We start from the raw sequence: 23,371 nt of genomic DNA, 5'->3' as shown, positions 1-23,371 counted from the left end.
TACAGAATTAAGAAGTTACCAAACGGTAAACCAAAAGTTATTCACATAAATCGTCTTGCACCATATGCTGGCTCAAATGAAACAGAGGAAGCCCGACTCCTCCAACAGGAGATGAAAGATGCACCACAGCCAAGTTTTAAGGAATTTATGTCAAATTACGCAGAAAGAAAGAGTGCTAGATTCGGCGTGACCACAGAAGTTCAGCAAGATCTGTTTGGTGTTCCAGAAAACGTCTCTCTAGCCCACTGTGTTGCCCAAGACCTCGAGATGACTAAAGGAATCTCGTCCGTATTCAATAGAAAGTTCGGCCGCCTGGATGAGTTAAGGAATCAACAACCTAAAATTGGAAGAGTATTGCGATTGGAAGATGGTCCTCGATCTTTTTCTGTATATAGTGACCAGGAAGTCTTATACGGACACGCCAAGCTACGAGAACATATGGCGTGCTCTAACTAATTTGAAGAAAATCGTGTGTAATTATGACATCGAAGATTTGGCTATACCAAAAATAGGCCATGCAGTAGAAAATCTGGATTGGAAGATTGTGAGAAGCATGCTTGAAGTGATCTTCAGAGAAACTGGCGTACGAATTACTGTGTGTTGCATGAACCCGAAGGGGTTTTTCTTCTTGAAGGGTGTATGCAGAGCTGGAGAGTCGTGTAGATTCCGCCATCCTGGGCCTTCATCTAGAGTTGCTGATCGGGACGCTCAGATCTTAAGAGGGGAGCAGTGTAATAAAAGAGAAAAACTTGGCCGACCGCCGTATAACAGTAAACACCTCGAGAATGACGTCATCGAATGATCTAGGCCTCGGCGGAAAGGAGGAGGAACTTCTCGAACATACGACCCGTAGGCGGAACACGCTGATAGCTAGAGATGGGCGTCGATTGTTCCAGAATAACAACTGGGTATAAATACGGGCATATTTGTAAATACAGTTTAGTCTTAAGCCAAAGTTTGTAAAGTAAACTTGTATAAATAAATAATAAAGTCGTAAATAAATACGAACCGCTAGTTTTATTGTAATTATAAGTAATTACAATAGTCACGTTACAATAGTTTTGGCTAATTTTGTGTCCTTACTCCTAGAATTTATCCTCCCCTTTTTTAAATGTAAAGGGTAGCATTTCACTGGCCCCCTAGGCCAATTTAGACGGGTGGGGGCGGTACAAACAAAATAAGGGCGATACAATCCGATACTAACGCAGTACAAATGAACATACCCATCCCGGACCCCGTGATCGAAAAAAGGGATCCCCCTCCAGTCAGATTTAAAAGGGTGGGGCAGTACAAACGGATGAAGGGTGATACAATCCAGTACTAACGCTACTAACGCAGTACAAACGAAATAGCCTACTTTCGACGTCAGATGGCAAAAAGTGCAGATTAGAGGGGTAGCATGTCACTGGCCCCTCCAGGCGAATCTAGACGGGTGGGGGCGGTACAAACAAAATAAGGGCGATACAATCCGATACTAACGTAGTACAAACGAACATACCCATCCCTGACCCCCATATCGAAAAAGGGGGGATGGCATGTCACCAGCCCCTCCAGGCAGATTTAAAAGGGTGGAGGCAGTACAAAAGAATGAAGGGTGATACAATCCAGTACTAACGCAGTACAAACAAAATAGCCTATTTTCGACATTCAGAAGGCAAAAAGTGCAGAGTAGAGGGTAGCATGTCACTGGCCCCCCCAGGCCAATCTAGACGGGTGGGGGCAGTACAAACAAAATAAGGACGATACAATCCGATACTAACGCAGTACAAACGAACATACCCATCCCGGACCCTCAGATCGAAAAAGGGGGGGATGGCATGTCACCAGCCCCTCCAGGCAGATTTAAAAGGGTGGGGGCAGTACAAACGAATGAAGGGTGATACAATCCAGTACTAACGCAATACAAACGAATGAGCTTTTTTTTGACCTTCAAATCGAAAAAGGGGGGGATGGCATGTCACCAGCCCCTCCAGGCAGATTTAAAAGGGTGGGGGCAGTACAAACGAACGAAGGGTGATACAATCCAGTACTAACGCAATACAAACGAATGAGCTTTTTTTTGACCCTCAAATTGAAAAAGGGGGGGCTGGTGACATGGACCTTCCGAAAAGGACGGTTCAATGAAAATGGCCAATTGTCAACTACGCATAACTCAAAAAGTATTGAGTTCTCAAAAAAAGCATAGACCAGTTTTTGCTTAGAGATAGGTTCTCTATCCATTTCCGTGCTTATTTTGACCAACAAATTTTCCACCCCCTTGAAGGGGTGGGAACCGCCCCAAGAAAAAGCGCCACAGTATATAGGGTAGATTTTGTTTCTTGAGCTATTCCCTACTTACTGTGAAAATATCAAGTACATCAATGTAGTAGAATGGAATTCGGAGCCAAATACCCTCATTGGCTGCCCTATAATAATGCTCTGCTATGATCGCGTGAGAGAAGACACACACAAGATTATAGCAAAATTTCTATTTACTGTAACTTTTCGAGATTTTGAGCAACGGCAACGAGTTTTATGTCATTGGAAAGGTAATTTTACATTATTTCAAAATATGTAAAAATATACAGGGCGTATCTAAAAAAATTAAGATATTTTTTCATTTCCGGGTCAACCAGAAGCCACATTTTGGGTAAAATTTATTGTTATAATAGATAATAAAGTACCATCTATGGGGAGTTAATAAATCTGACTAATGTCATTCAATTTACCAATAGGATATCAAAAATATATCAAAAAATATACAAATTCCTTGGAGCCATTTTTGAGAAAATCTAGTTCAAAATTATGTCAAATTTTGACCTCTTAAATACATATAGGCAACCCATAACTTTTTCTGAAAAACGATAATATTCTTCTTATAGCCCCATCTTTAGGCTATATAACGACTTTTTCAAATTAAACTTAGCTTAAACAAGTTTTTAGATAGGTAGGGAAATGTGTCGGGTGGGCAGTCGGCCATGTTGGCTGCCATTTTGAATTTGGAAGTGTCAAATTCTGTATTTCTATTTACCTATCGATGAGCTAACTTTGAGTTAAATTTTATTCGTTTCGGTCCCCCTTTGAGATTTTTTTTAAAGCTTAGTTTCTCTACAAAATTCTCTTAAACTTAATCATACCGAATTTCATCGAAATCGGTTCGGTAGTTTTTGCTGGGCGGTGGCGACATATATACGTACGTACGTACATACATACGTACATACTTCCGACATGTTTTTTTATTTGCTTTTTAGGGGGACTCAAAACGTCGAAAAAAAAAATGAAATCTGAAAAAAAAAATTTTGCACGATCCTATAACTTTATCTATTATATTCTTTTTCTCATGATCATCTTTCAGTGCGTCACAGTTTTTCGATTTCTCTCTAACGCATTAAATTGTATGTGACAGAAAAAAAGGCACGTCTGTGAATACTTTGGTAATTATTCTAGTTTGGTGATTATTCTAGTTGTCGATAGATGGCGCCATAATCAAAAAAGAATTATTTATTAAATAAAATAATACTATTAACAATATAATCTGTACAATTTATAAGACTATACAAATGAAAGAAAATACCATTTTATAAATGCAATAGACACAATCAGGGACGTATTTAGGGGTTGGCGAAAGAGGCGCCCGCCAAGGGCGCAAGAGTGAGGGGGCGCAAAATTAGCGGAAGAAAAACTTCTAGGAAATCCAAGATTTTAATTTTATAAACAGTAAATATTGAACAATTTCAATTCCCAACGTCAGATGATGGAAGACACTTGAGCAGTAAGTGGTCTTTAAGCCAAGCCGCACACCAAAGAAACATGAAACGAAAAACATGTTTCATGAAAAGAAAACACTGCTAAACAAATCTCAAAGTCCGCCTACCAATGAAACGAGTGTAATTCATGCTCATGACACATTTTTATTTTCGGAGAGTTTCATAAATGGCCGGACATATATTTGTTTAGCAGTGGTTTATTTCCATGAAACGTAATTTACGTTTTATGTTTCTTTGATGTGCGGCCTGCCTTAAAGACCTACCTAATGGTGAAACTGTTAAAAGACAGTGGATGTTGTACAGTACATCAAAAAATGTCTATTGTTTCCCGTGCCTTCTTTTTGAAAAACATTCTAGCCCTAGAGTATTTGCGCATATCAAACAAGGATTTGATGACTGCAAGCACCTCAACCCTCATTTTAAACTACATGAAAACTCAGAAATTCGCAGAAATTTTTATCTGAAATGGAAGGAACTAGATTAGACTCAAGAAAAATTTATGTTTAGATGCAAATTTTCAAAAAGCAATCAACATGGAGGTGGAAAAATGGCGAAAAATATTAAAAGTTGTTGTAGATGTGATTTTGCACTGTGCAAAAACCAATTTATCTCTTAGGGGGTCATCAGATTCAATATACGATCAAAGCTGTGGTGTCTTTTTGAGCACTTTGTATCTTATAAGTTATTACCACCCCCAATTGAAACCACACATTGAATACGTAAGATCAACAAAGAATGCTACAAGATATCTCTCACCTGGTATCCAAAATGAAATTATTGAGCTTCTTGGAAATAAAGTTCGCTCATATATCTTGTTGAAAATTAAATCAGCAAAGTATTTTTCTATCATCTTTGACTGTACTCCAGACGTTTCGCATTCCGAACAAATGAGTCAAGTCATAAGATACATTGATTTCTCTAGTGGTCAGGCTCAAATCGTGGAGAGTTTTGTTGATTTTATTGTTAGCCACAAGAAAACTGGTGAAGGAATCTCAAATAAAATTCGAACAAAATTGAAAGAAGATGGATTGGACGTAAATGATTGTCGTGGCCAAGGCTTCGATAACGGATCGAACATGGCAGGAATTTACAAGCGTACAAGCTCACATTGGCAACATCAATGACTTAGCTAGATTTGTGAAAAGTGCCGCGCACAGCTTGAATTTGGTTGGTGTTCAGTCAGAAGAAGTATCCCCAATGATGATCACTTTTTTTGGTATTGTACAGAGTATATTCTGTTTTGCCAGTGCTTCATCGATACGATGGGAATATTTTAACAAGTATTTGAGTAGCACTCTGAAGGGAAACAGTGACACACGATGGTCTTCAAAAAGACAGGCCATCACTTCTATTGAGAAAAACACTAAGGGATTATACACTGTTCTAAATGAGATCATGAATGGAATAATGAAACTGTTTTTGGGGCTTCAAGAATAATCAAAAACATTGATTTTAAGTTTATAAGCCTGCTCTATTTGTGGTTTGAAATATTAATATCAATTGATTGTACAAACAAGTCATTACAAGCTAAAGACACGTCTCTTGACATTGCATCAAAACTGTTGAATGGCCTGTCCAATAAGATTAAGAAACGGCGTGATGATGGTGTGGATGATATAATTTCCAAAGCTGTATCAACATGTGATGAAATTGGCATTGAGAGTTCATTTCCAAATAAACGAACTAAGAGAGTTAAAGCCTTATCATCAGAAATGGCCATGGATGTGATTTGCCTCATACCTCAAAGACAAGAATTCCAACGAGAATGTTTTTTGGTTTATGATTATGACAAATTAATAACCGAAATGAGTAAAAGATCAGAGGCCTACACAAAAGTTTCAAATGATTTTGGATTCTTATCAGGGTCATCACTGCAAAAAACAACAGACTCTGATTTGGAAAACTGTGCAAAAGATTCTGGCCTCAAATACAGCAGAGACGACGTGGACGCTGTTGAAATAGTAAGAGACATTGGAAGTTTCAAATTCCATATGAACGAGCTGTTTGAACAGTTGGGCTCGGCATCCCACTTGGAAATTTTACAGGCAGTTCATAAGTACCAGCTAAGAGATGCTTACCCAAATATTGAAATTGCTTACAGAATTTACCTTACAATGCCCGTTAGCGTTGCATCGTGTGAAAGGACATTTAGTAAACTTAAACTTATTAAGAACTATTTACGGTCGAGAACTGGTCAAACACGCATGAGCAATCTGGCAATCTTATCAACTGAATACGAAACAGCTTCAAAACTTAACTTTGACGACGTCATAAATGAATTCGCATCTATTAAAGCACGCAAAGTGAAATTTTAACAATAATAAAAGATACCAGGTTAAATCAACAAAATTAAATTGACTAAAAATTTAAATTCTAAATCAAAACTTTATGAACTGTTGTAGGCTATTATTTATATCAATATGTTTTCAATATGTTATGTATTATGTATATCAATATATTTTCGCTAAAGTAATAAGTAATGTAACATAAGTGCATAGGTATGATAGTTTATGCAAGTAAGTACATTTTGTCATGAATGTAACATATTCACAAATTGTGAATCACAATATTACAAAAGTAGTAGTGAGTAAAATAAATAATGTTTCAAAAATACCTCCTTTATTGTTATTGTTTTTTGAAACTAGGCCTAATACATTTTAAAGTAGTAGTTATAGTAATTTGCCTACAACTATTTAAAAATTGTTACATTACAGTCCCACTGCATAGTGAATGTGAATTGTGGTTGCAATTAATGGGAGTCTCGTTTTTTGTGGAAAGGGGGGCGGGAGCATTGAATTTCGCCAAGGGCGCAGGAATGGCAAGATACTTCCCTGGACACAATTGATTTGGTTTTATTCCAAATTGAAAATAAAATTTGACAACTGTCAGATTTAACTAAAATGTCAAGTTAGAATAAATGTCATAAATGTGTATTATCACGGACTTACCTTTTTTTTCTATAATTTGTGACGCACTGAAAAATGTTCATGAAAAGGAGAATACTATACTACGTATGTAGTACGATAAAGTCAAAACCGTTGAATTAGGAAATTTTACATTGCATTGCATGAGACTGCTATGGGAAAATATATGTAAAACATTTATTTTATCTGGCTTTTTCATTTTAGAATAATTAAAAGGTTTATTTTTCAACTTATACTTTATAGGTTGAGCAATTCTCTCCCAGTATTTGCTCTTATTAAGACCTCATCCTCGTTTCTCACCGTATCTGTCCATGGCAAGCGGAACATTCTTCGCAAGATATATTCAACGTCCATGTCACCATGCCGTATAAGAATATGGACCATACATAGCAGTTAACTATTTTGTAACGAGATTGAAGGAAAGACTGCGGTTACAAAGTAGCGGTTTAAATTTAATAAAAGCTTGTCGTGCTTGTTCGGTACGACATTTTATTTCTTGTTGAGGATCCCATTGGTCATTTACCACCATTCCCAAGTATTTGAATGTCTTCAGTTTTCACTTGCTCGATTGGAGCATTATCTAACTTGCAGTTGTACTCAAGTGCACCCTATCTTATTGCCATGCATTTAGTTTTTAGTTTTTTTAGTTAATTTCATTTATACATGTATGATACAATTGATCCAAAAAATGGCATAACCCAGACATCCAAAGTGAAAGTTATCCTCCAACACCAAATTGTTCTATATGGTCCACATATTGTTCAGTAAAAAGTTACACCGTTTTGAGCGTCCGGTTTGCGGGGGGGGGGGGGGAGATAGGGGAGAAGTCGGTAAATTAAAATAGTAGTTTTTTACGTCTTTCGTCAATATTTCTAAAACTATGCTATAGTATAAACAGTGTTCTCTACAGGAATGTTCTACAAAAAATTTAAAACAAAAAAGGTCGGTAACATAATTGTTATAAAATGAACGGTTCCAGAGTTACGGAGGGTGAAAAGTGGAGGTTTTCGATACTTTTTATATTTTTTGGGCCATTGATGATGATTTTGGGTGGTGATGTTGACGTTTCTTCAAGGGCTTATCACTAACATACCATCGGCCACTTCAATAGCAAATTTTATTTACAAAATACAATCCTGTTCAAAGGAATTCTAAACGTTACAATTCACAACCCCCGTCCGTCTGCAGCTTGGTAAAGTTCCAACGGAAAATGGACCTAGTTACTCTTAAGGAGTAATACTAATGTAAATTCTAAAAATGTATACAATTTTTATTCAGTTGCAATGCGTAGGTAAAACAATCTTATTTTTTACTTGAATAGGGAGCGCAGTTCAGCACTCCGAATCGACGATTTTCGACTCTTATTCGTTTTTCGTTTAGAATTCCTTCCTTTTGTCTTTACTGCAGCATCCATTTGGCTTGCAAATTTTAGAAGCCTTGGAGGTGTCACCAGGGAATTGGACCAATAAGTTTTCAATTTAAAAATCTTTTAGTAATGTTTTTAATATTTTTCAATATTATTGATGTTGCTATTAGGATTGAAAACTTTACCTTTTAATTGCCAGATGACGCTAGTCACCTAATCCTTATACTCAGTTGCAATGTGGGGATAAGCTTCCAGGGTTGGTCACTTCGAGTAGAGAGCAGCAGGCCTAGGCCTCTTCAATGATGACTCCAATAAGAGTCGAAAATCGTCTATTCAGAGTGCTGGACTGCGCTCCCTATTCTAAGTGAAAAATAAGATTGTTTTACCATCGCATTAAAACTGAATAAAAATGATATAGGTACATTTTTATTTTTTATATTATTGTATATGTTTTGGAGCAGTTTTTAGTACCGATAATACTTTCTAAACATTATGCTGTTAATTTATTGTATCAAATTCTTCATGAAAATTTATTATGGCACACAATAAAAGATCAAAAATATTAATGAGGGTAATTGATCTTCTTATATTAGGCCTCTTGGTCTGTTCTTAACCGATTTTGAGCTTGTATTCGTAGCTATGATGTTGACTGCCAGCTATCTCGCCACCTTTTAACTTCGCCTACCCGCTGTTGGGTGAAATAACTAGCTCATCAGCGGGTTGCGCGGGTTGCCGGTCCCAAGCCCGGATAAAGGAGGAGGGTTTGAGGGTGAGGTTAGCGACCTACCACGGTAAAAACGAAAATGCTCATAGAACCGATCACCAAGCCCTGGAGGGTAATTGATAATGTCAATAATTATAAGAAAAATTAGATCATATAAGATATTGTGTTTAAAAAAATCTGCAAAAATGATTTATCACCCGCTTAAACTACATGATCAAAAATGCCAACCTTAACAAAAGAAAAAATTAACAGTTATTATAAGAGTGGGCCAAAGAAAACAGTCTACCTCGATATTTGGCAGTATTTATTAGATTCTAAGGAAATGACGAAACAGGTCGATTTTTTATATAAGGAGGAAACATTTTTACGGTACATACATTTGTAATTTGTCAACCACCTCCCTTTTACTTCCCCTCACCCTCACGTATTACGTGATTTTGTTCATGAGGACTTGTAGGTCTTCTAGGTTGTCCGCAAATACTATGGTGTCATCTGCATACCTGATGTTATTTAGCCGGTAGCCGTTTAGTAAAATACCTTTTTCAGTTTCGTGCAAAGCTTCGATAAATATTCTTTCAGAGTAAAGATTAAAAATTAGGAGGGACAAAGTGCAGCCTTGCCTCACTTCACCAATGATTTTCACATACTCGGTGTGTTCACCGTCAACTCTGAGGTTTACAGTCTGATTCCAGTAAACGTTTCTAATTATTTTCAGATCTTGGTTGTTAATTCCTGCTTCTTTTAGTATTTGCATCACCTTGCACTGTACTCGATCAAACGCTTTCTCGTAATCAACCAGTCAAATCCAGAATATCTAGCCACAAATACAAGAAAACAACAATAACCCCCCATTGGAACATGGACGAAATGCAGAACATAGAGAAACATCAAAAATATATAGAACAACTTGAAAACAAACCTTGAACCCTGAAACAGTTTACAATGATATAGAAAAGCTGTGGGAAACGACTGCCGAAATAATAACCAAGACAGCTGACAAGATTTTTGGAAGGAGTAGGCAGAAGAGAACAAAAACATGGTATGACGATGAATGTCGGAAACAGCTGGAAAAAAGACAAACAGTAAGGAAGACATGGATACAACTACAAATAGACAAAAGTAAAAAGGAATACGACGACTGCCGAAAAGAAACAGGAAAAATGATACGCACAAACAAAAGAAACTACGAACAACAAAAATATGAAGCTATGGAGAGAGACTTTTCGCAAGGCCTTGAAAGCTTATTTGCTAGAGAGAGCTTTTGATACAGTGAATGACTTTTTTATAAACGATTTGAATTCAGCAAATTGACTTGCAGGATTATTACTTTCGAGTACTTTTGTACATACTTGCAGCGGCATAGAACTTTTGATTTACTTTCCCTTTCCCTTTTCCTTGTTCGCCTTATTTTTGCTCTGACGTTGTATACATATTGTTTGCAAAATTTTTAATTTTTTAATGTGTACTTAATAACTGTAAAATTATATTAAGTAGTATAACTCACGCCATTTACTTGGTGTCTGTTTATGTTTTTGTTTTGTCTGTAGTTTTTTATTATTTTTTGTTTTTTATTGTATTTTTTTATTTTGTATAAGCTTTGTCCACAAATTGGTAAAATTTTATGACAATAAAGCATACCTTACTTACTTACTTACTAGACCGACCCAAACCAGGCTCCAGAGAATTCTATAAAGCAATCTTCACTGAGAAAAGAGGACAAAGAACCAATTCTATTCATACACTGAGAGACAATCAAGGCCATATGATAATCGACGATAAAGAACTAACATAAGAATTGAAAGGGTATTTCAGGGACTTTCTAAACATCATACAGGAAGAACAGCACAAAAAAGAGATCTATATAACAGCAGACATGCCCGTAGAAAATCCCTCTTTTGAAGAAACCCGAAAGGCCTTAAATAAGCTGAAAAATCACAAAGCGCCGGGTACGGACGAGATACCAGCAGAATTACTGAAATATGGTGGAGAAACACTACCAGAGATGGGCATCGACACGTCGACTTTAATTGTCGACACAGACGTGTCGACAATGTCGAGAACGTGTCAACAATGTCGACAATGTCGACAATGTCAGCAACGTGTCCATAATGGAAAAAAGTGAGGTTATGTTATGAAATTATTCAGTTGTAAACTTTGCATGTGATCTGATCTGATCAGAATCAAAATGAGTGGCAGAAAACTGAATAAAAACTATGATATATTATCATTCAAAGTATTAAAGATAGAAGGAAAGCACGCGGCTAAATATTGTGTATGTGGAAATGTGATAAAAAATACAGCTGCAGCAAGATTGCAAAGTCACAGGTAAGAAGAAATATTTTAATTAATTTTAGCTGGATAGCTATAGAGATTTATTCTCTGAAATTGATATTTGTATCGGCTGATAACTAACCCCGTCCCGTACTTTCATTTTAAGAAACGTCTGCAAGTTAGATCGTGGCAATGGTAATCAATCCAATAATGAAATGTCGCATGTTTCGATATACGAAAATACTGGCTCAGACACAGGTTTTACACCTACAGTTAATCCACAAGTGAGTATATAGGACGTATGTTCTACTACATATTTAGCAGGGGCGGATCTAGAAAAAATTTTGGGGGGAACTTTTTGAAATTACATTTATCTATAATATAAAAATGAATCGTAAAATGTGTTCGGAGCCGCATAACTCAACAACGCATGGATCACCATTTCGGTAGTAGTATATTGGAGAAAACATGGCGTCAAAAACCGTATAGCCATCTAACGGCAAGAAGTGAAAATAACGCACTATATATTATTGTAGATTTCTTGATTACTATTTAATTCGAATTCGGAAGGGGACATAAATTGCATCAGTTTTCACCCCAGAATTTGTATTCTGAGGTTTTCACGTTGTTGCATCTCTATATACAGGGTGTCCCATTTAAAAAACACCAAGTTTAGTATTTTACGGCAAAAAACGGATTGGCCTATTGAATTAAGTACAAAACGCTGTATCTATGCCAACTTCTGTATACAGGGTGTCCGTAGATCCGCCCTTCATATTTAGTCACCCTTAGAGTTTCTTTTTATTTTGAATTTTAGAATACAACGAACGGTAGTTACGAAGTTATGGAAGATGGTTCGCTAGCTATTGTGACTGGAACTTCACCTAAAAACATGCTAAATGGAATTATAGAAAATTCATTAGATACCGATGCCGCCTTATTGGAATTGGAAGAAAACAATGGTGTAGCAATTCAAGGCACTCATAGTATTGTTGAAAATATGATGTTATCAACTACTGATACTGAGAGTAGTAATTTGACTAACTTAAGTACTCCAACTTCCTCCAGCACAAGCTACACAAGCACGAATAAAAGAAATTTATTCGCTACATCTCAAGCTAGACCAGCCAAAAAATCAAAAAAAATCACCGACTATATGGACATATTACAAGAGTATGAAGAGGAGAAGATAAGCACTGCACTAGCCAAATTTATATTCGGCTGTAACTTACCATTTACTGTGGTAGAATCACCTCTCTTTAAAAATTTTATAAAAACGATCCGTCCTGCTTATTTAGACAAAATTCCTGGCCGGAAAAAACTTTGTACATCGCTTTTAAATAAGTGCTATGAAGACTGTATTGAGATTTCACGTAAAAAAGTGGAAACCGAGTCAGTCATTTTGTGTGACGGTTGGAAAAACTCATCTACTAATTCTAAAACGGTTGTGACAATGTTGCATAGTGCAGACGGAAAAAATGCCTTTCTTGATGCTTGGGATTTAACCACGGAGTCTGAGACTGGAGAAAAACTTGCCGAAATAATAACAGAATCTAAAAAAAATTGCAAAAGAAAAATACGATGTAGATGCGTACGGTATAGTTTCGGATAATGCTAGTGCAATGATTAAAATGGGATCCCTCCTCAAGCACAACATGTGGCACTCTACGTGCAGTAGCCACACCGGCAACCTTTTAGCCAAAGACGTGCTGGATAAAAAGTTAGTCGACAATGTAGTCATTGTCCTCAAAGAATTTAAGCAACCAGATTTAGAAAAAATGATAGTTGATAAGGGAGGGCGCAGAATCAAATTGCCGGCCGAAACAAGATGGTGCTCTTACCGAGATTCTTTCGAAAGTCTCCTAGAAAATCTGGTATATATGAAACAAGTAGCCGCTGTAACGAAAAAAAAGGTTAAGCCGAAAGTCAAGGAATTAATCTTCAACGATGAATTTGTGGATGAGATTCAACAGAACATAGAAATTTATGAACCCATTTGTAATCTGATCAATGTTTGTCAGAAATCTGACACATCTGTAGCAGATGCCGTTCATCTGTGGCTCAATTTGAATCTGCCAGATAACCTTAAAGAAAAATTGAAAGACAGACAACAAATGGCGTTAAACGTGTACGCATTAACTGCGTACTATCTGCATCCGAAATATGAAAATTCCAAGCTTACGTCAGAGCACACTGGTATAATAACTCAGTTCTTACTCAGAAAGTTGTTCAATCAGGGCATAGAAGAATGGGACAAATTTAACACTAAATCGGGTAAGTCTTTCAGACAAAATTATCGCTCTTTTGATTTTTAATATATTAGGTTTACAATTTCAGGAATATTCTCAACACTTTGGGAAAAAGAAGTTGAAAAGCCTCTAGTATTTTGGCAAGTGGTCAATCTGGAATGCCCAATTCTTGCTAAAATGGCTCTCAGACTTCTAAAAATGCCAGCCTCCTCAGCTCAAATCGAGAGACTCTTTTCAAATTGGGGACACATTCACAGTCTGATAAGAAATAGATTAACGTTCACTAATTCCAAGAAATTGGTACATATTTATGTTTCATTAAAGGGAGAGTATCCTGATAAAAATAGTTATGACCTGGACGAGGAAGAAATTGTAGATATGGACGGGGAAAGTACAACTATTTGATGTATTATTGGTTAAATGTTTTCTTTGGTTAAAAATTAGCAAAACCGCAAAATGTTGTAATGTTTTTATTATGCAGTCTCTGCCAAAGCACGAAGAGATTCAACACTGTTTCAGTAATTATTATACTATAATTATTATAATAAAGAGTTAGTAAAATTTAAAAAAAAGTAAACGAAATGTTAGGAAACAAGGTAAGGTTTCAATGTACTGAGATATGTTTGATTGTGGTTTTGAATCTTACCTCGTTTACTGACGTTTAGGTTTACGTTTCTTTTTAATTTTTTTAAACCTTTCTGTAAATGTTACGAGTTTACGAGTAACGATAGAAAATTAAAAATCTATGAAAATTTGTTTTGCTGGTTTTTTCTGCTTTTGCATCTATATGGTAATATTTTAGATTCATTACATTGCATTACTCTATCATGAGGTTTGCACATAATAAATTGTCTCTATATGAATCTATTTAAAATTCATTTACACTTGAAAAACCTGCAATCAAACAATTATGGAATATCCTATGAATTTGACAATCGCAAGTTAATAGTGAGGTTAAAAGTTTCAAAAGTTTGAGATTATTTGGTCTCTTTGCAACTTGTTGAAACATTAATGCATACTTTTTCAATAAGTCAGCGCAGTCAGATTAACCTAAAATTTCAAATTAGTGCGCACGGAACGTCATTCTGATCGTTTGCTAATTGTCGACATACTCGACATTGTCGACATTGGCAACAACTTTAAATCACTCGACATCGACATGATTGTCGACATGTCGACAATCGAATTGTCGACATGACATTATCGACACCGCCCATCCCTGAACACTACATCGGCAAATTCACCAATTAATAACACAGATATGGTTAGAAGAAAGGATACCAGCAAGATGGAAGGAAAACATCATAGTGCCCATCAACAAAAAAAAAACAAAATGCGCGAATTACAGAGGAATTTCACTCTTAACCTTCGGAGTACGAAGACTGGGTCAAGCGTGACCCGAAATTCACTTATTTCTTAATATTTTATGAAATAATTTTTTTACAAATCCGATTGATCGTAAGTTCTCCTTATTTGTTTCAATCTATTTTTTCGTATATAATTCGTGAACATGCAAATTACAGTTTTTCCTCTACGTAACATCTATGATGCCGGGTCACTCCTGACCCGGTCTTCGGATTTCTAAAAATATTTTTAATATGTTTGTAGGTACACGTAAATCGCAGCCGTCTCTGTTTACGGGTATACGTATTCAAATATATGGCCGGAGCGAATTTACCTATGCCCGTTTTCTGTAAGGTATTAAAATCTGGCCGCCGGAGCGAACTAGTATATACCCATGGGAAACCATCTTAAAAAATTTAAATACAATAATTCAGGATTATAATTGTTATGTTTGTTTGTTTTTTGTTGAATTAAAGATACTGTTTATTAATACTGACTATTTAAAACATCCTTATAAATAAAATGAGAATGGGTCACGCTTGACCCATCTTCGTAATCTAAGTAAGTCAAATAATCTCCGTACTCCGAAGGTTAAACACGGCATATAAAATCCTCTCAAACATCATTCTTAGTAGACTAACCCCTTATGCTGAAAATGTCCTAGGAGAATATCAAGCCGGTTTTAGAGCAAACAGATCCACAATAGATCAACTATAACAGAGTATAACAGACCCATACATAATCTCTTCAAAGACTTTCGAGAGACATATGACAGCGTAGAAAGAAGCCAAGTATGGAATGCCATGGCGGAGTTCTCAATACCACAGAAACTCATTCGGATGACTAAAGTCTGTATGGAGGGTGGAATGTCAAAAGTACGTGTAAATAATAAACTGTCTGACAGCTTCGAAATCAACAGTAGACTCAAACAGCGTTATCACCACTACTTTTTAACCTTGTATTAGAGAAAGCCATGAGGTCGGCCGAAATAAAAACAGAACTGCTATCGGTTCAAGGTCCCAAGTTATTACTAGCATACGCAGATGACATTGATCTCGTTGGAGACTCCATCCTATCCACAAAAGCCATTTTCAACAAGGTGGAAGGAGCAACAAGCGAAGTAGGGCTGAGGATTAATGAAGAGAAGACGAAATATATGTGTATAAATAGAACGACACCAAGAGACAGTATAGGACAAAATGTGACGGTCAACACCTTCAATTTCGAAAGAGTACAACGTTTTAAGTATCTGGGGGGCGTAATCACAGCTGACAACGATGTTACTGAAAAAATAAAAGACAGAATCCAATCAGCAAATCGCTGTCTATTCGCACTGGATACGCTTATAAAATCAAAAAATCTTACAAGAAGTTCCAAGATCAAAATCTATAAATTCATCGTCAGACCTGTACTAACATATGGTTGCGAAATGTGGACCATGACCAAATCAAACGAAGAAAAGCTCAGACGTTTTGAACGAAAAATACTTAGAAAAATTTTCGGACGTCACCACGACCTAGGATCACAACACAAACCAGTATAGGATCAGAACCAACCTCGAATTAAAAGAACTTTACAATGACACCGATATTATCCAAGAAATTAAATCACAGCGTCTAAGATGGGCAGGCCACGTGCACAGACTTCATAACGAGAGACTTGTAAGACTGGTATTGGAGGAGATTCCTACAGGCAAAAGACCACTCGGACGTCCCAGAATGCGATGGAGAGATAACATCCAAGCAGATCTCCGAAAAATGAACATCCCATTTGACCCTAGGTTGATGGAAGACCGAAAAATTGGAAGAAAGTTGTACAGTCAGCCAGGACCCACCCAGGGTTGTAGCGCTACGTGATGATGAACCAGACATGCGTATACGTCGCAATTGACGTCTCTGCATTTCTGGAATAAGACGTGTATTGAATACACAGCCTCTCTCGTAGCAAGAGCATTTATGAACCCGAAGTGGTTGGGCGAAATTTGACTTTCAATTTCAATGTTAATGTTTAAATTTCAATAGTCTTGTTAATTCATTTATTATATAAATACTCTACTAAAGTTGAGGTAATTATACAATCTTGTAAATGTATGGGATAAACGTGTAAGGCAATAAAACTGCGTTATTTGATGGGAGATGTAATTTAGATGCAAATTCATGTGTTCATTACAGTAATGCACTTTTTTTTTAAACTTCTAATGATTGCCGAGTAAAATTAGAATAAAATGATATATAAGAGATCTATAATTTTTTTCTCTAAATATATATTGCCACCATGACATAAATTAAAAATACTATCCATAATTTATATTTTAAAAACCTTATTATATGCACATATTATTATGTAGGTAATAGGATATGAGCCGGTATAGGTGAGCTAATCTTTTAGGCACGATAAGAGTCTATATCTATAACTTAAGTAGTAGAACCTAAAAGAAAACGTATGAACATTGTGCCGTCACTTTTTAGTGGCACATGCGTCGATAGTGGAGCATCAAAATTTCCACTTATGGAAGGGATAAATAAATTTAAAGGTACCCTCCCTCACTACTATAATTCATTATTTTTTCATTTTTTTAAGTTCCATTGGATTAAAAATAAGACTTAATTTTAACCCACCAGGGTGTGACGGGAAAATGTGAGAACGGGGACTATCAGTACTAGTACCGTTAGGTACTTTACAGTACAGTATAGTACCGCTAGGTACTTTGATAGACTGCGATAATATTCTATTTGCCATATTATGTTGCACTTTTTATTTCCCCTGCTGTGCTATTATTACGTTTAACCGATGTTATATCATTTAAGAACTTCTACGCAAAATTCTACTCTTTTCATTAATCCAAATAAGGAAAAGTGATAATTAAATTGTTGAAGAAAATCTGCCAAAAACTAATATGTATTTTCCGTAAATATCTTTTTTTTTTTATAGTAAAAAAAGGTACGAAGAGACACACTTGACACCCAGAGACAAGCATGGAGATATTTACGTCTTTTCTATTTGAGCTGTACGTCTCCCAATACGTTTAACTGTATCTCGATACGGTGAAGCAACAATCCTCCATATCATCATCACCATCATGCCCCGCGCACTCTAATAAAAAAAATGTAATCGTATTTATTTTCCTTCCAATTTGTCAGAGGCGCTGATGTCGGCATCGTGATTGGTGGAACATGACTTTTGACAAATCTTGCGCTATCTGATTGGCTATCTGTGTTCAGTCATTCAGCCGAGTACCTTTCAACCGTATCAATCGAGTACCTTTTTAAAGGTAAGTTTTTCTGATTGTAAGGTAGAGATTTTCTGATTGTAGGTACTGTTTATCCAACAGTTTTAAAATACACATTTTATTTCGCGTTTTGTTGTTAGGTCTAATTAGGAAAAATCCAACAAGTAAACATCTATTTAATCCAAATTAAATTCTCATTTTTCTATGTAAAATATCACATTATTGTATAAATAAATAATTAAGAAACAAAAGTTGTTTGTGTTGTACCTTTATTATCCACTTGAATAAAATATTAAATATTGGAAGTACCGTATGGAGGCTATGATGTACCTAGCATGGAGGCTAGATTACGCCACTCTTCCTATCCAATCAACAACAAGAACGTTTAAAATTTCACACCCATCATGTCGAAGCTACAGACCACTTATGTGGAGGCCAGATTTGTAGTATCCTTCCAATTAACCAGGTGCTGAAATGGCGCTGAAATACGTGACATATTTTTTGAAGAGTAAGATCGCATTCTACCCAATCACACAACACTTTTTTCTATGATCACCATCAATCAGCCAATCGCGTCCACTGCTGGAAATAGGCCTCCCTCAGTTCTTTCTGGTGGGCCACTGGCCACTGGACCTTCCTACACTGGGCCACTTGTAGCCAGTTTTCCGCTACTCCTTTTAAGTCGTCGGTCGATCTAGTCAGTGGTCGTCCTAGGCTGTTTTTATAGTAGCTGGGGCTCCATTCCAAGATTCGTCTTGTACCCATATACCACTCATCAGCGGTAAAAGCTGTAAAACCGTGGAATTTTGAGAATCAACACCCATTTTAATAAAAATTTAGGTTTAAGCTCTGTTGACACTCTTCTTCAAAATCTACCCTATGCCGAACTGCGCTTTTGCTCTGGGGTGAAAACAACCCCATCTAGAAGATGAACATTGTTTAATCAAAATAACTATGGAAATCGATAGAGTGACCCATTCTGAGTAAATTCTGTTCTATAAAATTTTTTTGCTAATTTACACTTTTAAGTTATTTGCGATTTGAAACTGTGTATTTTTCATTGAAAAAACGTTTTATAACCGTCTTTCATGAATAACTTAAAAAAAATTTAATTTTATAGAAAAAATTAAGAACAAAATTATGACTAATAAAAACAAACATATTCGCGTTGGAAAGGCCTAGATAAATTCAATAGCGACTGAGTTATTGCTTTTTAAAGGAGGGTTATTTTCGAAAAACCTCGAACTGGAGAACCTTCAATCTCAAATAACTCGAATGTGGTGCAATTTTTTTTTAGAAAACTTAAAAGACATATTTTAAAGTCCATCAAAAAATCTTTCAAATAAACTCCGACAAAAGTATTTTGCATAAGAACTGACTGACTTTATTTAGGTATATTTGATACGATTCATGTAATTCGACCGGTTTGGAATGAAAAAATATTTGATAAAATCGAAAATGACATTATTATAATTTAAAAAAAGTGCATTTTTCTTAAATAAACCTAAAAGTATTCATGATACAAAAACAAAAAAAATCAAAATTTTCAGTAAAAGAAATTCTACAATAAATATTTGAAACATTTTTTCATATTATGAATACTTTTAGATTTATTTAAGAAAAATGCACTTTTTTTAATTTTAAAAATGTAATTTTCGATTTAATCAACTTTAAAGAGCAATAGCTCAGTCGTTATTGGGTTTACATAGGTCTTTAAGACACGAATCTCTTTGTTTTTTTTTTTATTATCTATAACTTTGTTTTTAATGATTTTTTCCATTAGTAATTGGTTCAAAAATTAAATTTTTTCAAGTTATTAATGACAAACGGTTATAAAACGTGAGTTTTTTCAATGAAAAATGCATAGTTTCAATCGCAAATAACTTGGAAAGTGTCAATTTTGCGAAAACAATTTATTGAACAAAATTTACTCAGAATTGGTCACTCTATCGATTTAAATAGTTATTTTGATTAAAAAAATTCATTCCCTAGATGAGAATTTTCAAGAAAATCAAACCTTGGTTCTCAAAATTCCACGAGAAAATGGCTGTTGATTTGACTAACAGTCCATCTTGTGTTCTAGCTAAGTGCCCTGCCCATTTCCACTTAAGCGTCGTGATTCTTTCGATGACGTCTTGAACTCTTGATCTTTACCTGATTTGTTGGATTGTTATGTTGTCCCGAAGGCTTGCACCTTCCATGACCCGTTATGGAACTCTGTGTCTGAGTTTATTAGCGGATTTTTCCCCTATTAGTCCAGGAACCGAAGCATTTCACCTCGCAATTTTTACAGAATGGATCGATTTGCTTGAAAATTTGAGAATAAGTAGTGGATAGTTCAAGGATCAAAATCTATATGACGCCGAAAGGCGCTTTTACCATGGGAGCGGTTGCCACCCCATCTTAGGGGTGGAAATTTTTCATTATATTTTGACTACAAAAGTTGATAAAAACATTCATTCTAAGCAAAAAATGTTCTATACATTTTTTTGATAAAATTAATACTTTTCGATTTATTCGCTATCGAAAGTGTTAGTTTTATATAGAAAAAATCAATGTTTTTCGATATATACTCATTTACCATTCACTCAATTTTTACCGTAGAAAAAATTTTTTCAAACCAAGTTCTTGGGAATTAAATAACCTACAATTTCATATAAAAACATTTTTTCGTATATCTGATGCTAATCTTTCTATTTTGAAGAAAATGGCATTTTTTACCAAACTACAAAAAGTTGTTATTCGCTTTTAACTCCAGTTTTTTAAAGCTAATCATTGTAAGCCAGTCAAACTTCTAAAATCTATTAACAATACATAAATAAAGAAGAATGAATAAGGCCAATGACTAAAAGCAAAGCTGACTTACATTATTATGCTTCCAATTGGATTTCTTTTTGAAAAAAATATATTGATATTTTAACCGTAACCTTTTTGATTTTTATTTCAGAAAGTTTGTAAAAAAATATATTTGTAGATTTTTACAAGATGTATAAGACTATTAATACTAAATCCTTTTAAAATCCTCAGTCGCAAAAAGAGGTGACTTTGAAAGGGTTGGTAAAGGTGATTTTTGCATGTTATTACAAGTTTTAATTGTCAATAGCTCACTCAATTTTTACCGTAGAAAAAAATTTTGCAAACCAAGTTCTTGGAAATTAAAGAAGCTACAATTTCATATATAAATATTTTTTTGTATCTCTGATGATAATCTTTCTATTCTGAAGAGAAGGGAATCTTTTACCAAACTTGAAAAATTTGATATTTGCTTTTGACTCCATTTTTTTAAAAACTAATCATTCTAAACCAGTTAAACTTCTAGAACCTATTAATAATACATAAGTAAAGAAGACGAAATAAGGTCAATGACTAATTTTAATCAGGGTGGTGATTAGGGGTTTGCTTTCGATCACTTTTTCGCAGAAAAATATAGGGTCTGACATTCTTTTCATTATAAGCCACCTAATTTTTGAGCTAAAGACTTTTTTTTTATTTCTGGAGATAGATATTTTTAAATACTTCAAATTAGTTTAAACAAGTTATCCTCGAAAAATGCATAGTTTTCCCGTCTTTTGACTTTGAAACTTTATTTAGCATTTGACGAAGAAGAGCTAACATATAATAAAGTATAGCTCGATTACTATTGGTCTTAAAGAAAATTTAAAAAACGGTTTTGTTGATTTTTTCAAAAGGTACATTTTTTTAAGCAAAGTTGTTTTGATAAAACGAAAACTTTTTGAGTTATTTGCAGAAAACTAATTAAAAACATTAATTTTTTTAATATAAAACTAACACTTTCGATAGCGAATAAATAGAAAACTATTAATTCTATCAAAAAAATGTATAGAACATTTTTTGCTTGGAATGAATGTTTTTACCAACTTTTGCGGTCAAAATATAATAAAAAATTCTCACCCCCGACATGGGGTGGCAACCACCCCATGGTAAAAGCGCCTTTCGGCATCATATAGATTTTGATCCTTGGACTATCCACTACTTATTCTCAAATTTTCAATCAAATCGATCCATTCTGTAAAAATTGCGAGGTTTTGTCCTATTTTAAGCTTCATTACTTGGACTATATCTTTCATTCATATTTTTTCTCATATTCTCCATGGAAAAATAAGGTAAAATAGTACCCTGTTGAGGACTTTGATGGGCTAGGTATCTGACAAGTTTTATGGACTTCGAGTACCAAAAGCTCTACATTTCCTGAATATGGTTGGGTAGACTTTTTCATACATATTACTAAAAAATTAGAGGCAAATATATACCATTTTAGGAACTTTCGTCTACCAGTAAAAAGTAAAATAGTTTGGACGGATCGTTGAAGTGTAAAACACGTTGAAAACTTTAAAACAGAAATTTATGAATGTCGATTTACTATTTTTTTTTAAGAAAACTGGAAAATTATAAAAAGTTATCCATGTTCTAAAAGCTATCATCAAAGACTAAAATTTTCCAGTCACACGAGGTTTTTTTACCATAACGAAGTTTGTCAAAAAAATATGAATATAAAATTCATATTTTTTGACAAATCGCATATATGACTAAAAAATTTTAATATCTGATGATTGCACTTTAAGTTCTAGATCATTCAGGACTTTTGATAAAGAATAACTTTTTTAATATATCATCATATTCACATATTATTCATACAGTGCACTGGAATAAGTATAACACCCCCTCCCCCCTATTAACTTATTTATTTTTAGCACATAAGCAAAACGCTCGGACAGATCTATTTTTAAAATACTCATAATATATTATAGCATCAATGTTTCGAACTTTACGCGATCCCTCTTCAGGTGACAGTCATAATTTTAATTTTTTGCAGTTATACTTCTTTAGGCGCGATTGGGAGTTTTTTATTATTTTGCGCGCATGCGCACACAGACAGTATTGAGTTCGTTGCTAAATGTTAGTTACGTATGTATTATAGTCTAAAAAAGATGTGGAAAGAATATATTAGTGTTTTTATAAATATATTTATTATAATTTTTGTATCTTTGGATTTGTCTACCTCGAGAATAAGATAATAAAAGTAATATTTACAGTACTTTTATAGTTCACTTTCACTGAGTCTATTTGACACATTGTCTGAGAAATCTTGTAGTCAGTACCCGCACAAACATAAGGAGTATATCTCAGTGGTAGAGCGTTTGACTGAAGATCAAGAGATCCCCGGTTCGAATCCGGGTGTTTTCAAATTTTTTTTAATTTTTGGTGTTGTGTTAATAAAAAATTTTGGAAAGTAGTAAGTAAAAATTAGTTGAATCTTTAAATAAAATATAAATAAACTGTTCAAAAGTATATTTATTTCGTTGAAATCATGTAATAGAAGTATTCTTACGTGCGTACAAAATACACACACATTTTTTTTTAATAGGAAAGTACATCATGTCGTAACACCTCATTTAAAAGATTTTGAAATACTGATTACAAAAATGTATAATACTTTAATACTTTTTAAGAGAGTAGACGCAAAATTTTGATGTTTATTTTAATAAGTTGCATGAGT

General features: G+C 34.8%; 1 protein-coding gene and 1 non-coding gene across 6 annotated transcripts in view; one reads left to right on the top strand and one right to left on the bottom strand.

The window, feature by feature from the left end:
• Positions 1-23,371, bottom strand: part of LOC114336268 (calcium-activated potassium channel slowpoke) — a 663,340-nt gene that overhangs the window by 526,771 nt on the left and 113,198 nt on the right. The window lies entirely within an intron of this gene.
• On the top strand, positions 22,987-23,058 carry Trnaf-gaa (transfer RNA phenylalanine (anticodon GAA)). The gene has a single exon. It is a non-coding gene; the product is annotated as a tRNA-Phe (tRNA).

The sequence above is a fragment of the Diabrotica virgifera genome, chromosome 8, assembly GCF_917563875.1.
Source record: "Diabrotica virgifera virgifera chromosome 8, PGI_DIABVI_V3a".
Classification (NCBI taxonomy): Eukaryota; Metazoa; Arthropoda; class Insecta; order Coleoptera; family Chrysomelidae; genus Diabrotica; species Diabrotica virgifera.
The sequence above is the reverse complement of the archived record's forward strand: the minus strand, read 5'-3'. Positions and strand labels throughout refer to the sequence as shown.